This window comes from Gossypium arboreum, chromosome 2 (genome assembly GCF_025698485.1).
Source record: "Gossypium arboreum isolate Shixiya-1 chromosome 2, ASM2569848v2, whole genome shotgun sequence".
Lineage (NCBI taxonomy): Eukaryota > Viridiplantae > Streptophyta > Magnoliopsida > Malvales > Malvaceae > Gossypium > Gossypium arboreum.
The window spans coordinates 9,069,271-9,087,441 of NC_069071.1; the positions used below are offsets into that span (position 1 = coordinate 9,069,271).

General features: G+C 34.7%; 1 long non-coding RNA gene across 1 annotated transcript; it reads right to left on the reverse strand.

Moving 5' to 3' along the window:
* Window positions 1-5,210: 5,210 nt before the first annotated feature.
* On the reverse strand, window positions 5,211-6,144 carry LOC128283142 (uncharacterized). The gene is made up of 2 exons (XR_008273488.1): window positions 5,996-6,144; window positions 5,211-5,547 (listed from the first exon to the last, which is right to left on the reverse strand). It is a non-coding gene; the product is annotated as an uncharacterized LOC128283142 (long non-coding RNA).
* Between the last annotated feature and the right edge of the window lie 12,027 nt (window positions 6,145-18,171).

Genomic DNA, 18,171 nt, shown 5'->3' on the forward strand with positions numbered 1-18,171 from the left:
ATCCAACTCTTAAATTTGGTTAGTTCTGACTAGTGGTCCTATAACAGCCCATTTTCGGTGAGATCCGAACAGTAGTTTCGGGACCACAAATCCGAGCAAAAAATTTAAAATTTTATTTTATTTTATTTTATGGTTGGTATCAGGATAGAAAGGTCACATGAAAATTTCGATACGAAAATTTTATCGATTGTGTGGTTAATTAGGTAAATGACTAAATTGTATAAAATGCAAAAGTTTTGTTCTAGTAGCTATAGGTATCAAATAGCTATGGAATGCAAAACTTAAGGTCCTTAAATGGTAATTAGACCATTGAAGGATAGTCAGTAGATATTTTAATGACTCATCCATGGAAAAATTAGAAATAGCTAGGGACTAAATTAGGAATCACTAAAATTAAAAGATGACAAATAATAAAAAAGAATTATCATCTGTTCTATTCATCTTGATCCCAAAAATTACTATGGAAACCTTAGGAGAGAGGATGAAAACTTTTCAAGCTCAATAAGGTATGAAATCAAGTCCCCTTTTTAATGATTTTTATATTTTTAGAATCGGGATAACCTAATCTCTCTATTTAGGGGATTAATTTGGAAAGTTATCAAGGTATAAAATTTGGGTCATGGATGAATATGCTTAAAATTAGAAATTTATGGTAGAAAATGAAAGTTTGTTCATAGATAAACAACTTTTACAAAGCAATTTTTGATGAAAACTTGATTTAGGGACTAAAATGAAAAAATGGTAAAATTTATGGAAAATTCTAAAATTTGTGAAATGTATGTGCTGTAGATGTAATAATGAATTTCGGTTAGGTTTGGAAAGAGGGTTAAATTTCATGAATTTCATTTTCTAAGCCTAGGGACAAAATTAAAATTTTTGAAAAGAATAGGGGCAAAATGGTAATTTTGCTTAGGAAATAATAGAACGCAAATGTGATTGAAATGTGATAGATTAATAGTTAAATTTATCTATATAGATCCGAAAAGACCAACCACAGAACTAGATCGAGGAAAGCAAAATGTTTCGGATTAGTAGAAACTAAAAAACGAACCATTTTCAAGGTAAGTTCATGTAACTTAAAAAAATGTATATTAATATGTTTTAATTGAATTGTATGATTTTTCTGTTATGTATGAGATGATATACATACATATTGATATAGTTTTAAGTTGTGTAATATGGACAAATTATTGAGTCCCGATCAAATATTGATTTTTGATGGGTTGAAAATAATAGTACATATGTTGCGAATAGAATTTAGCCCGGACGGGTAATTCTAATGTAAGCCCTCTTGAGTTAGGTTATAAATTGGATTTAGCCTGGACGGGTAATCTATATTAAGCTCTTTAGAGCATATGCTATGGATAGGATTTAGCTTGGACTGGTAATCCTACGGTAAAATGTACGACTCAAGGGTGTGCCTTTTTATTATGTACCCGAAGGATACTTTTGCATATGTGTATATTACTTGAACACCCATCGAGATTTCAATAGTTTGACGGTAAAGACTCTTAAAGAAGTGGAAAGGTGAAATTAATGGAACCTTGTAAAGTGATGAGCTCATCAATGTTTATTTGATATTCATATGAAATTATGTGACTAACTTGTTTGAATAAGTGCATGTTGCTAGGTAACTTACCCAAAATTTGTGGAATATATATGTATGTGTGCTTGTGTTAATAAATAAGACTGGTAAGTTTATTTTCTGTTATACAACTTACTAAGCATAAAATGCTTACTCCATTTATTTTTCCCTATTTTATAGTGCTCAAAGCTCACAAAGGTTGGAAGTCGGTCGGAGCTGTCATCACACTATCCATTATCTCATTTTGGTATAACTAGAAATCTCTTTTTAGTATGATGGCATGTATAAGCTTAGTTGGTCAATGATGGCTTGTAGTGGTTGTTTTGTAACCTAGCCATTGGAATGGTTAGAAATGTTCATTTTGATACACTTGTAATGTCATGCTATGCTATTTTCACATATATTAGGTAAATGTTTAAGTGTCTCCATCAAATGGATTAGTCCATGGTAAAATTATAAACATGTATGCATGTAGTGGTATGCCTTGTAAATGATGAAATTCACTTGAGATGGATGTTTGAAATGGTTGGATTGTATTTGGTGTGTTTTAGTGTAGGAACATGGTAAATTTAGATGACAAATGAGGCTAGGAAATGACTTAATTTTGTCCATACTGGCAGGCACACAAGCGTACGTCTAGGCCGTGTGTGACACACCGCTTGCCCCATGGGAATGTGTTCCAGCCATGTGTCCCTTGCATCTTGAAAATGAGAAACAGAATGCTCAGAATTGGGCACACGGACGAGACACAAGCGTGTGTCTCAGCCGTGTGGTTGACATGGCCTTGGACATGGGTGTGTTACACGGTCGTGTGAAAACTGCACCTAATTTTGAAAATAAAAAATTACCACACGGCCTAGTACACGGGCGTGTGACTTGGCCGTGTGACTCCAATTTGTTCATGACTTGTAATTCAGAGAGTTACAAGGGCTAAGGACACGGGCGTGTGTAGTACACGGCTGACTATATGGGCGTGTCCCCAGATCACACGGGTTTGTGAGCCCTGTACCTAGGAAAATTTTTGAAAAGTCACAAAAAATTCTTAAAGCTTCCGATTAAGTCCCACTTGATTCTAATGCTCGTATGGGGCCTCTAGGTCCCAATCAAGGGACGTTAAGAATGACCTCGGTAATTAAATAGGAATTTCTCTTAGATAATTGTAAATGTTTCTGAATGTTTTGGTAATGTCCCAAAACCCTGTTCCGGTGACAGATACGGGTTAGGGGTATTACAGGTCCTGTTTTAGGTCCTTGTGCTATTTAGAAAACCTTTCAGAGCAATATGCATAAAACCTTTTTCTTGAAGATTATTAGTCCATTAATCGTTATTTCAATGTAAAAATGCTTGAAAAAAGATTGTAACAATGGAAAAGATCAAAATTTATTAGGAGCAAAGCTCGAAATGAATAGATTAATCAACATAACAAACGTTGCTAAAATACAAAATGAGTAAGATGAAATTAGGTGCCTCAGGTATCGTAGCATGAGCTTCTCTGCATTAACTTTTTGAGGACCCTTTTGAGCTTGATATGTGTTTAGGAAATCCAGAGTACTTTGTTGATGCCCTAAGATGTAACGTTCTTCTTTTTGAGAAGACTCGACCATCACATGTTCAATGTTCAATCCAAATTTGAGTTGTACTTTTTAGGGTTTTCAACTCAAAACCCTTTTGGTCTCAAAACGCCCTTTGCGAGTTTTTGCCTTGGCCTCTCCCTTTTTTTTTTAAGTGAAGTATTTCTTGACTGAATTTGAATTCACAGGGTTAGACAGGCTTTTTCCATCCATTTAGGTCAAAATCAGCGCTCCTCCAGAAAGAGTTTTCTTTACCACATAAAGTCCTTCCCAGTTTGGCATTTATTTTTCTCTAAAGTTCTTTTGTATCGGAAGAATCTTTTTCAATACCAAGTCCACTTCATGGAATTTTTTGGGGCAAACCTATTTGTCATAAGCTCGCATCATTCGTTTTGGGTACATCTGACCATGATGGATAGCTTTTAACCTTTTCTCTTCAATCAAGTTCAACTGATCATATCGAGATTGGATCCATTCTACTTCGTCCAACTTCAACTCTGACAAAACTCGGAGAGAAGGAATCTTAACTTCAATGGGCAAAACCGCCTCCATTTCATAAACTAAAGAGAATGACCTTGCCTCAATGGAGGTTCTTACAGACATTCGAAAAGCATAGAGGGCAAATGGTAACTTCTCATATCAGTCTTTATAAGTATATGTCATTTTCCCTACGTTCTTCTTAATGTTCTTATTGGTTGTCTCTACTACACCATTCATTTTTGGGCGATATGGTAACAAGTTGTGGTGTTTGATCTTGAACTGATTGTAAACTTCCACTATCATGCTGTTGTTCAAATTCAGTGCATTGTTAGATATAATCCTTTCTGGCATTCCAAACTGACATATGATCTCTTTCTTTAAGAATTTGCTGATTGCTGACTTTGTGACATTAGCGTAAGAAGTGGCATTTACCCACTTGGTGAAGTAATCAATGATTACGAAGATGAATCAATGCCCATTGGAACCTTTTGGCGAGATCGGCCCAATGACATCCATGCCTCACATAGAGAAAGGCCTTAGAGAAGTTATAACATTAAGAGGTGAAGAAGGCAAATGAATTTTGTATCCATAAATTTGGCACTTATGGCATCTCTTGGCATAACTAATACAATCCCCTTCCATAGTGGACCAATAATACCCGAATCTCATGATTTGCCCAGCCATTGTAAAACTATTGGCATGCATTTAACAAACGCTCTCACGGACTTCTTCCAAAATCTTCTTGGCTTCAACGATGTCCACATATCTTAGTAGTACCTGATTCTTTCTTCTTTTATATAGGATCTCCCTACATAAGACATAATAATTGGCCAATCTCCTTAGCGTCCTTTTATCATTCTCGGTTGCTAGATCGAAGTATTCACGGTTCTTCACATATCGCAGTGAATCATGGTACCAAAGGTGATCATCATTTTCTTTTTCCTCGATATTGTAACAATGGGCCGAAGCCTCATAAATACTCATTTGGATAGATTTTATATCCTCTTGGTTGTTTATTTTGATCATGGAAGCTAAAGTAACTAGGGCGTCAGCCATCTGATTTTCGTCTCATGGGAGGTAGTAGAAGGTAATGTCATCAAACTCATTAATTAACTCAAGAACCAACCTTCAATAATTGATCAATTTGGGGTCTCTCGTCTCCCATTCACCTTTGAGTTGTTAGATCACTAATGCAGAATCCCCATATACCTTCAGTACTTTGATCTTGCGTTCTATGGCTGCACGGATACCAACGATGTATGCTTCGTTTTCTGCCATATTGTTCGTGCCATCAAAATCCAATTTACTAGTAAAGGGATAATGATCTCCGTTTGGGGATATTAAGACTGCCCCAATTCCGTTACCTATAGCATTGGAAGCCCCATCAAAGTTTAGTTTCCACGGTTATTCTTCTTAAGCACCTTCTTCAGTAGTCGCAACATACATCAGATCTTCATTTGGGAAATCAAAATTCAAAGGCTCGTAATCTTCTAGAGCTTTACTGGCTATAAAATCTGCTATTGCACTTCATTTTATTGCTTTTTGGTTGTAGTCAACCAATTTTGCTCGGGCCCTTTTAAAATATTAAAATAAGTCAAATAAATAAGTCCAGTGTCCAGTTACAAATATTTGGCCCAAAAATAACTTAAACCCAAAATCCCTTAATATAAACTTAACCCAGTTACATAAAGTCTGACCCAATTGAACAGATACTCAAATTCCCAAATCCCCAAACCCAATAAAAATTAGCCCAAATAACCCATTACCCCAGGACCAATATATCCAAAAATAATGTTAGCAGCTAAAGAATGCTAGAATATTCTGGAATAAACCACAGGGTCAGCTTCAAACGAGAGACCCTCGCGCTCGGCCTCCATGTCACCCGGGGTCATCTCCTCCGTATGGTCGTCCCTGGAAAAGAACACACGAGAAGAAATGCTAACAGAATACAACAGATGACAGCAAATAAAATGTATTTTATTTTTTTACTTTTACTCTATAAATTTGGCTATAAAAGCTGATGATTGTACCTGCAAAGGGATTACGTTTTTTTTTACGCACAAGCAAAAGTACGCACGCATATTAAATACCAAAAAGCAAGAAAAATTACCAAGAGGTGATTTCCCAAACATTTTCTTCTTTCGTTTTTTAATTAGCATATAATTTTGGTATAGAAATACAAAGAGAAAGTACCTGAATCGACACCAATGAAAGCCTACATCTCATATATGGATATGGGCGAGGGTCGAACATCGTTGAATTCGCGTTCATTTTTTAAATTTTGTTCTATTTTTTTTAAAAAAAAAATAGTGGATTCAAACGTTTTGCGAAAGAAAAAGAAAAAGGGAAAGTATCTTACCACATTTTCATGGACGAGGCATGGATCTATTCATGGTGGTATACTATCGATTGCCAAACAAAATGGTGAATTTGGTAGATGTTAAGAACCCTAGCAGTTTTAATTTTGGGGCTGTGGTTCTTTGTTTGGAAGGTTGGCAGCCTTTGGGAAAAAAAGGGATGAAAAAAGGGGTTTTAAATTCTTTAAGGATCCGCGTACCAACCTGTTGGAATACCCGGACCCGCGCCTTGCCCTTTTAAGTGGTCAATTTGCGGGTTAGGTCCTTCCCTTCGCGCGGAGCTTTCAATCGCATCTTGTTTATTTATTTATTTTTTTAATTTGACCTTCTAATTTGTGCATTTTTTTACTTTGATCCGCGGTTCAGTGCAATATTATGGGTGCGGGATATTATCGATTTCGGTCCCTGCATGTTTGTGCGCATGGCACATTGATCCTTTTTTTTCAATTATTTCATTTGTAAATTGTTTCTCTTGTTTCAATTTTGTTTCAATTAAGTCTTATTTTTTATTTTACTGCACATACATTTTTTACATGCTTAATCATTGGTTGTGATATTTTGTGTTGTTTTGATAGCGAATTTTGTAATCTTTTCTATTTTTATTCTATTATTTTAGTAATTAGTGTATTATTTGTAATATAATTCATTTTAGTTTGTGTATGCTATTAGTTTCATGATATTTTGTAGTTTCTCTTGGATTCATCCATATATTTAAATGTTTATTAAGTATATTTAGTATTTATGTTTAATCTACATATGTTATTAAAGCGTTGTTGTTCTTATTATATATATAGCTTTCTAATAAATTTGTATTTAATTGTTTTTTAGTTTTAGTAAAGGTATAATATATAATAAAATTAAGTTAATTTTAAATTCATATTTTTTTATGTTATTTTAACATTCAACTATTTCTAAAATTTCTTCATATGTATATCTTATGGTAAAGTTAAGTTAATTTTAATTCATATTCTAACTCCAAGATTGTTTAAATATATAACTATTTCTAAAGGTGTCTTCACATGTGTATAGCCCATATTAAATTTATTATTACTATAGTACATGTTTTTATGTTCATATAACTTTATGTAAATATTTTTTATGTATATATTTTCTTTTCAAGTTATTTATGTGTATAATATATTTCTTTTTAAGGACCACATTTTAAATTGTACAATTTACTTATTGTATATATTTTCATATTTTATTATTCTCATGTATGTGTTATTTGTATGTACCATCAATCCAAATTAATTTGTTACATGTAAAATTATGTTATATATTATTTGCTTTAAATCTCTCTTTATAAATATAGTTTTAGGAATATACATCACCAAATTTATGTATTTTGTAAATATAGTTTTATTTTTTTATGTGTATGATTAGATTTTTTTTAAAAATTAGTTACATATATAATTTATATATTTACTTATTTTTTTTATACATTGTTAATTTCATGCTATCTTTTACAAATAATCAATTCCAAATGTATTTATATATACGTGTTTTATAAATTTGCTATGAACATTATATCTTATCATGTGTTTTATTTGTCTTTTATATTCTATATATTATTTAAGTTATCATGCACATTGTAAATCTCTAAATGAAATTGTGTTTAAAGTATTTTGCATATTATTCGATTCAAATGTTTTATTCTATGATATTATTTTAAATAAATCTCTAGTTTTTTATATATACAAGTTGGTCAACTTATAGTATATGTTAATTAATTAATCAATTTTAAAATGTCCTATAATATACTAAGTTCTAATTCCATTGCATTTTGTACATATTTTATGGATAGTTTTATATTATGTCATGTGAATTATTTTTGTATATCATTTTCATTGATTGTTCATCATCCATGATTAAGAATTTATCACCTTTTACTTAGAATAGCTATACATAATTGTGGATTTGTTAATTGTGACTCGTTGTGACTTATATTTCATGTTCATAAATTCTTCCCCATGCAAACGTTTTGATACAATTCATTAAGCATTACATTTTAAAATGGATAAACGCGTTTTGAGCAAATTTCCAATTTTCTTTATCATTCAAAAATTCTGAAATAAGGCAATATCCAATATTTGGGGAATTCGGAAAATTGTGCTCAATCGTGCTGGGTATGATTTTTCGGTGAACTAAATATTTGGATAACCTTTTTATAATTTTAGTGTACGAATTTTCAAAAGTCAAAAATCAATTGTATTTAAAGGTATAAAGGATCGTATCCAATCGTACTGGGTATGATACTGCGTATCTTTGAAACGAGAGATTTTTGACCACTAATTTGAACTATCCACGCATTTTAAAAAGAATCATACTTTGAAAAATCTTTTCTTTAAAGAAAAACCTTTTAATATAAGGACAGCATCAAATCAATTTGGTACCAATTTTTGGGCGTAATGAGGGTGCTAACCCTTCCTCATGCGTAACCGACTCCCGAACCCGTCGTTATTTTACATGAACCAAATTTATTTTTCATAGAATAAAATGTTTTAGTAGGTGACCCAATCACACCTAAATCAAGAGTTTGGTGGCGACTCCACATTTTTGTTTTCAAAAGTCGTCCCCATTGTTTTTTAAAATAAAAAAAGGTTTCGACATTGGTCTACATAGACTATATCAAATTCAGAAAACAGAATTTTCCAAAGGGCCACCCTTCCATTCAGAGCAGTTGACTCTATCATGTACTTTAGAGGATCCATTTTTTAGATGAGCCAAGTTGTGTGGTACAACATGCACTGTCTCAATCTTCGGGTTGTCCAAATTAAGGAGTAACACAACTTCTCAATTGGTGAGTATCTTTTCTCACATTCAATGAACTTCTTAGTAAGGTAGTATATCTTTCTTTCTTTCCTTCCTGACTCATCATGTTGGCCCAGCATGCATCCCATAGAATTCCCAAATACTGTCAAGTACAATATCAATGGCTTATCTAGACTAGGTGGCATCAGTACTGGAGCATTAGACAGGTAATGTTTGACTTGTCAAAAGTTTTCTGGCACTCCTCGTGCCATACACCTGGATTATTTTTCTTAAAGAGACGGAATATAGGGTCATATTTCTTAATTAGTTGTGAAATGAACCGGGTGATGTAACTTAATCTCCCTAAGAAACCTCGAACATCTTTTTGAATGCACGACGGAGGCAACTCCTGTATAGCCTTGACTTTATCTGGGTCGATCTCTATTCCATTTGTGTAGACAATGAAACCTAACAATTTTCCCGACCTAGAACCAAAGGTATATTTTGCTGGATTGAGCTTTAACTGGAATTTTCTCAACCTCAAAAATAATTTCCTCAGGACTTGTATATGCTCTTCTTCTATTCAGGACTTTGCGATCATATCATCAACATAAATTTTGATTTCCTTATGCATCATATCATGAAACAGGGTTACCATGGCTCTTTGTTACGTCGCTCCTGTATTTTTCAGTTTGAATGGCATCGCTTTGTAGTAAAATGTTCCCCACATGGTTACAAATGTCGTCTTTTCTGTATCTTCAGGATGCATCTTAATCTGGTTGTATCCGGAGAAACCATCCATGAAGAAGAATAGTGAGTAACCTGCTATATTGTCCACTAAGATGTCAGATTGAGGCAATGGGAAATTGTATTTTGGGCTGGCCTTGTTTAAATCCCTGTAGTCTACACAGATTCACACATTCCCATCTTTTTTAGGGATGGGGACAATATTGACTACCCATTCTGAGTATTTAACCACTTGTAGGAAACCAGCGTCGAATTGCTTCTTGACATCTTTTTTAATTTTCAGCTAAATGTCGGGCCTCATCTTTCGAAGTTTTTGTTAAACCGGCTTGTATTCTTCCTTTATAGGAAACCGATGTACTACTATATCAGTACTTAAACCAGACATGTCTTAATACAATCATGTGAAGACATATTTGAATTCTTGGAGTAACCCAATTGGGTCTCACCTTATCTCTGCAGTGATGCAAGCTCCGATATTTACCTCTTTCTTTTCTTGTTCGTCTCCTAAGCTCACAATTTCTACTGATTCTTTATGAGGTGGAATCTATTTTTCTTTTTGTTCTACCATCCTTAACAAATCAGGAGATAAGTTACAATCTCGATCATTTTCAAAGTCCTGAGGTTCCTCTAGACACATATCTTACTCAAAAGGAGATTCTAAGCTAGTAGCAGTGTCGCTCATATCATTTATATCTAGAGACATGTTATATGAACGAAGGAAGACCTAAAGAACAAATGAATCTAAGAATAATCATTTGTGTGATATGGGTATGAATTAAATAGAAAAAATAAAAGAATATTTGTCAAAATAAGACACAAAGATGCATTTTATTGAAATAAAAATAGTGGACTTATGCATTTTTCACAAAAGGATTCTTATTGCTCCCAGCCTTTGAGCAATAAGTGTGTTTTGAACATTAATATGAATTTGTTCTAAAAATTATAAAAATCTCTTTCGTAGTCTAATTGTTCAGAACACTTCCCGGTATGTTAAGGCAAATCTCTTCCCCAATTCCCTTCTTCGGATATGACATTGATGCTCAAATTTCCCAATATTTCTTCTGCAGTTTATTTTTTCAACATCTTCTGTTCAGGGTAAGTGGTTCCTCCTAACACGAATTTTTTGGATATATGGGGAAAGGTAATTGGTTTCCACTTGACCTCTCCACCATTCAGTCGTGCTCTTCTTCTTTCTTCTTTCTTCTCCAACTCCCTCTTCTTTTGTCTCGTATCTAGCTTGTATCTTAAGCCAAAATAGTCTCGTTTGTCCATCAGCATTGGTGCCTCGACTTTCCCTTGGAGGTACTTCCTGAGTCCTTTTCCAGTTAAGGCTCCTTTTCCAACCGTCAACTATAGGCCCATCTTCGTGGTTTTGGATATTCTTGGTATTAGGATCTTGTTTCCTTCGACAATGAAAGTTGCATTAACAAATTTCAGTGATCGAAAGGAACATTCTATTGCCTCATCTTCCGCTCTATGTATGGTGCGTCACTGGTTACGGATGTAATGATATCTTCTTCAGCGTTTATCATCACCAGTCGACCCTCTGTTACCAACTTCAGCTTTTGGTGTAGTGATGACAGTACTGCCCTAACTAAGTGAATCCAAGGCTTCCCCAAAAAGTAATTATAAGAGGGCTTGATATCTATCACCAAGAAGTTTACCTCATATGTGTTTGAACCAATTAAAAGAGGCATCTCAATCCTTCCCATCACCCTTCTTTCTATACCATCGAATGCTCTCATTATGTTTTGGCACGTCTTTATATGAGAGCTATCTACTAGCAATCTAGTCAGTGTGGATATAGGCAAGACGTTCAGTGCAAATCCATTGCGATTAACACCTTAGCAATGTATATCATTTGCAATAGGTGATGACATGTAGAGCCTTCATGGATCCCATGCCCCTTGGCAGTATTTCATCATCATTGAAAGAGATGAAATTGTCGGCACTTATATTATTAACCAGACGGTCTAACTTGTACATAGAGATATCATCACTAACATAAGTTTTATTCAACACCTTCATCAACGCGCTACGATGTGTCTTTGAGCTCAAGAGTAAGGCTAATACTGATATGCAAGCTGGTTGTTTGTGTAGCTATTCTACAATACTATAATCGCTATACTTTAAGAATTTCAGGAATTCTTTAGCCTCATTTTCAGTTACTGGCTCGTTAACTGGTGATTCAAATCTAGCCGTTTTTTCTTTCTTATGTTCAAAAGCCAGGGTTTTTCCTTGAACGGGCTCCGTTCTTGCATTTTCAAGGTCATAGCGCCCCCACTGCACGTGTAGAAACCCATATCCTGACCCTCTTCTAAAGTGCTAACCGAGTTTTTCTCTCCCAAGATTATTATGTTGCAGTCATAATTCTATAGAACCCTGTTGCTGTCATTGTAGAAAAAAGCCATGAGTTTTTGAATTATGACTCTCGGCGCAACTTGTGCTCCCACTTTATTGCATTTGGTCGTGAAATAATTACTATTGGGTGGTTGACCTTGTAGACTTTCTCCGTCAATTCTTCCTCTGAGGCACAAATGTCTCTTCCTTCTGAGCTTTTGACATCTTTAAAGAATTCCAACTCCTTGTTATCCATCAGGCTTTGCATCAAAGCTTTGAATTCAGTGTACTCTTGGATCTCATGACCTTCTTCAGCGTAGAACACACAGTAGCTCCCCACCCCTTTAGGTACCTTATCCAAATTTTAAACAATTAATCCTATGTTTATCATCTTTTGCCAAACCCATTTTAGTGGGGTTTTTACTTCTGTCACATTGGTTTTGGTCATCTTTCCTCCACTCTCAAGTATCACATTTACTCCTTGATCTGAATGACTGGGTAATAGATTTCCTGCCACATTAGGTCTTGACGGATCATCGAACCTTACGATCCTTATCTTGATGAACCTTTCAATCATGGCACTCGTATTGAGCATTCACATCATACCATTTTAGGAATAGAGGTTGCATGGTTTTAAGTAAAACGGGGAAACCACATGTGCATTAAACAAATTCTGATATAACTCCCTATATATCATCAGAATAGGTGTGAATTGGAATTTTTTCTATGTTTGGCCTTACATTAGATTCTTGCCTCGAAGGGCTTTGATGGCTAGTTGTTACTGTTCTTGGTTGGCCTATAGTAATCAATTTTGAATAACCTTTATTATACACATTCGAGTTATTCACTTCATTTTCTTTCTTTCCAGATGCTGATCTTTTGGCATTTTCCCCCGTGTCGATTTTCCCACTCCTTACTGCATTTTCAATCATCTCATCAGACATTACTATATCTGAAAAGCTATTGGTAGTGCTTCCCAACATATGGTTAATGAACGAGACTTTTAGAGTATTTATGAGAAGTATTGTCGTTGCTTTCTCTAGAAAAGGTGGTTGGACTTGCGTTGCCACCTTCCTCTATTTCCGAGCATACTGTCTGAAACTTTCATTTGGCTTCTTTTCCATGTTTTGCAGCGTAATACTGTCAGGTGTCATGTCAGTCACATGGCTATATTGTTTCATGAAAGCCTGTGCCAAGTCTTTCCATGAACTGATTTTAGCACGGCTTAGCTGGTTGTACCACTTTGCAGTTGACCCGATTAGACTACTTGGAAGCAGTAGATTAATAATTGGTCTTTATTGACATACATCCTTCGACAGAACATTGTGATATGGGTTTCAGGACAACTAGTCCCATTATATTTTTCGAATTCTAGAGTTTTGAATTTTGGTGGGAGTACTAGATTTGGGACTAACCTAAAATCTTTAACATCAACCCTGCAAAGATAGTCAGCATTCTCTATAGCTCTGAATTTCTCCTCCAACCACTTACACCATTCTTCTAGTTGTTTCAGTAATTCAACTCTTGCTCTATCCATTTTAGCCATGTTGTCCAAACCTTGAATGACGGGGTTGGTCGGATTATCCCCGGGATTAGAACCTGAATGTGTTAGGTAATTCACCAGTGCTGAAGTGCCTACCTGGTATTGTTGAGGTCTTATAGTAACGGGCACCTTTCGTGAATATGTATTAGGTTAGGCTTGGACGTTTATTGGCATAAAGCTTGGGGGTATGTAGGGTTATCATTATCATCCCCGAGTTAAGCACTGTACTTTTCCCTTTTTCAATTCCCCTGACCAACAATTGGGTTAACTGGCTTATCATGCTTCGTTGGGACTCTTGTATTTGATCCCTCATGTCTTGTTGTACTTTAGTTAATTATTTTTGTAGCTGCACTTGCAATTAATCTTGTATGTCCTTCTGGATTTGTTCTAATCTCTCTAATCTTTGATCCATTGCCTTGGTTTTACCGCAGGTACCATAACGATATTCAGTTGGCAGATTTTTGCTGGTTTCAAGGAAACTGTCATAATTTTGATTAATTAGGGTTTTTTATGAAATTTAATGCGTATGATGAAATGTAATGCCGATATATGAAATGAATGCAAAAAAAGGCATTGATTCTAATTCAATTTTATTAAAACAACTTTACTAGAAAACAAATCTCTTTACATAAAACATATATTTTACATATACGACCTTGCCCTAATACTCAAAGCCTTGACTTTCCTAAGAAGCCAAGCTAGTTCTCGGCCTCGATCTGATTCTGACTCATATCTCATGCTTAACATGTTGGCTTGAACCGCTAGGGTTTGAAAATGCTCGGCTACTTCCCGTACTTGAGTCACAGCTTCACCCATGATGTGATCTTTATCCCTAATATGACCTTGAGAGCGTTGGAATTGCTCTTTCCAGTGTTCATTGTCTGTTTCAAGAAGCTTGACTCAAAGTTCACAATTTTACAGTACGGTCTCGAGCTTTTCTATCTTTCCCTTCAACTCTTCAATCTTATTTAGGCTTCTTTTCAAACTCGATTGCAGAGTTGCGACTACAATATTGATAGAGTGACCTTTTTAATGTTACTACTCGAGCTCTTATCCCAACCTTTTCATTCTGCCTTTCTATCAAATTTCTTTTTAAAACATCTTCTCAAACCCGAGCATCTTGGAATTTCTTTTCCCACTGATCAGCTATAATCTTTTCTTCTTTGATCTTTTGTCACAATTGTTTCGATGTTTTACCCAACCTGGCAGTCCTTATTGATAACGCAACTTCTTATAATCTGTTTTTAGACTGTCCAAGTCTTTCTCAGCCTTGTTCTTTCATTTTTTCATTTTCTCGGCTTTTATCTTATAGACTTCGACGTCTAATCCTAGTTGCACCTACTCTTCTAGCTGTTCCATCTTTTTCCCCAACTCCGAACTCCTCATTTCAAAGTCTTGCTTTATGATTTCCAACTCAGATGGGATTACTTGTAAGTGCTTTTCTATTGGCTGAGTTTTTTCTTGACTTAACACAGGGACATTGTCATTGACTCTTTTACTCCACCACCAATCATATTTGGGGGTCGTCATGGGATTTGCGGAAAATCTTTTTATTCTGTGGGTTTGGTTCCAAGTGTTTGATATTTCACGAACTTTCTTCTTGTAATTATCACCCTTGTACGCAAACTCATACTGAGCCAACCTTTGTGTTGCTGGTATAAACTGCCTCGACCTATACTACCTCAATACAAGTAAAGAGGCATATCCAATAGCTCCCCATATCCCGAGTAGATGAGCCCAGTCAAAATCTCATCAGAAATCATCCAAGAGGCTCTCTATTCGACATCTTCACCTTGGAGCCTCTAGAGAATTGTCATCCACTTTTCCTCCGAAATGTTGTCTCGTCTTGGGTAGCCATTAATTCTTTCAACAGAGAGTAGTTCTCAGAGAATACTCGATATGAAACATTTTCTACCTTCTAAAAGTGGCTATAAAACCATGCTAAGAAGAGTTGCGTACATCCGATAAACCTTCCTTCACCGGCTCTTTGGTATGTACTTAAAGATCTAAAAGTTTCGGCCAAAATTATCGGGACGGGTGTGACCCTTTTGTCAAGTAGATCAAATAAATCTGAAATTGCCTCATCTATGTGCCCTAGTACTTTGGGAAAGATGACCAACTTGTAAATACTTAAGGAGAAGATGTCGACTCTATTCTTCGTATCTGAATGTGCCAAGATCAAATCCCGTACACTTTTCCTAAGGATGCATTTACTATCTCCTTTTTGTTTAATCCCGGCTGCGACATATTGCTCACTCATCCCCGTAATACTTATTAGCTTCTTTAAGAAAGTCGAAACATTGGCGGCTTTAGAATAAGCTTTGTTGGTTTGGATTCTCAGGCAACGGAGCAGAGTTGTGTACACTTCTATGGTGGGCACAAAATCTATCTTCCCAAAAATAAAATAGCTATAGGCGGGATTCCAATACTGGGCAAGAGCTCGGAATAAGTGATTATCTACTTTGACATCGAGTAAATAAGGCAAATCATCATAGTCTTGGTAGAATAACTATTTGGTTTCGTCATCCTATTGGTCCCATATTTCTTCCAACTCTTGAAGGTTATTTTGAGTCACACTGATGCAAGTGAAATCTCATAATTCTAATGCGTACCCTTGATCAGGCTGTCACTCCTATCTTGTTGTGTCTTCTCAGAACATATCTAAACGGCCACATTGTCTTCAACTTTATCAAGAAATCCTTTTTCCATGACAAGCTCTCTATTTAGCAACTGAACGTAAATCAACACCCTTTTTCTATGATGAAAATGCAATGCAATCACAACCAAACCAAAACAAAACAAGTTAGTACATTTCATACAAATCTAGAATTGAAAGCAAGAAATAATAAATAGAACACCTAATCGGGTGACCACCAGAGGTTCGATATGGTTCTGCCTAGGGTAGGCTCTTAAGGCTCATTATATGTGGTTCGGTTCTAAAGTAAGGGTACCTGGACAAACAGATTCCTCAGTTCTCACCCATTATAGGCTTATACGGACTGAGTTCGGTTCAGGGGAATGCATTTCTCTATGGCTATACGAAGATTTTCATAGGTATAAATGTATCCCGAAAGTGATCCACTATCCTATATAGAGGTGAAAAGCTTACGAAGGAATAGCTTCTCACTCCCACTTAAGAATGGCAAAATTGAACGATTATGCAATGCAATATGCGGAAACATACCAAGAGACTTCCAAACCAATAAAACAGATATACTAGATCGCTATATAACCCGAGAGATCAAAGACAAAACATGAAGGATGAAATGCAATGAAGGGATCGTAAATTTATCAATTTTCGATAAAATGACCAAAAGTAATAAACTGGTGGCTTGACTCTCTTATTTTATCCTTAGCGGAGTCACCAAGCTGTTGAAACCTATTTTGAGAATCGACTTTTTATTTAAAAAAAAAAGAAAATGGGAGTCGCCAACAATCTTTTTTTTATGAGATGTGATCGGATCACCTCGTAATTTAATTGTTCTAATAAAAGGTTTGATTACTAAAACAATAATTTTTGGTCTACAAACCTTAAAAAAAAAAAGGTTTTGGAGTCAGTTATGCACGAGGAAGGATTAGCACCCTCGTGATGCTCAAAACTGGTACCTAGTTGATTACTTAGTGCCAAGAATTGAAAGTTGGAAGAGAATTTAAAAACATGATCCCACTTTGGAATAATGTTATTTTTAATTAAAATCACTTGAATAATTCAAAAAGTGTGTAAAAGGCCCTTTTATCTCGAAGTAACCAAAATGGCATATCCCGTAAGTTAGGACACGACATCTCAAATCCTCCAAAATAAGCTTGTTATTTATTTAATTACTATTTAAATCTCATGTGTTTTAATTTTAAAAGAGATGCCCAGTTACTTAGGTTCAAGGAAAAAGTCGAACCCCGTAAGTTAGGACACGATTTCTCGAAGCTCCAAATACGAGATATTGCCTTAATTTCAAAATTTCCTTCATTAAATAATAATGAATGTAACATTTAAAATAATGTATATTTATCTTATTTGGGGTATAGTATAAAACGACCAATTACATTTAAACATAATGCATGATGTAGTGATAATGAAATAATATAAAATGGCTACATGAGTAGAATATTTGAATGATATATAATAAATAAATAAGGGAATGCTATGATAATACTAATGTAATTATAGTAATAATAATATTAATAATCAAATCATAATAATAAAAAATAAATAAGGTAACTTAAAGTAAAAATAAAAATGGAAAATGCATGATTAAAAAGATAAACAAATGTGACATGAAAATATCAAAAATAATAAAAGAAATAATAAAATAACAAGAATAAAAAAAATGACAATGATAAAAATGCTAAATAAAAGAGTAATCAATCTAGTTTTAAGGGTAAAAAAAAGTAATAAATAAATAAATGAATAAATAAATAAACAACTTGTAAAGAAGTTGAAATTAAATAAACAGAGGATTTAATTGAAATCTAAATGAAATTAGGGGCATAAATTGTAAATAATAGAAAATAGACTAATAAGGATTAATGTGTAATGCACTAAAAAGGACAGGGACCGAATAGGAAAATATCCCTTGTCCTTATGTGCACCGTTTCTCAAAAGGACCAAAATAAAACAAAAATGAAATTATATGGTAAAATTTTTAAATATATAAAAATAGATAGGACTGGATTGAAAAATAAATAAAAGGCAGAAGGGTTGGGACCACAAATAACCTATTTGTCGTGAAAACACGCGGATCCTAGCCATTTTCGGTTGGGCGATTGGGTTGAAGGCCAAAACTGTGCTGTTTTGGAGTT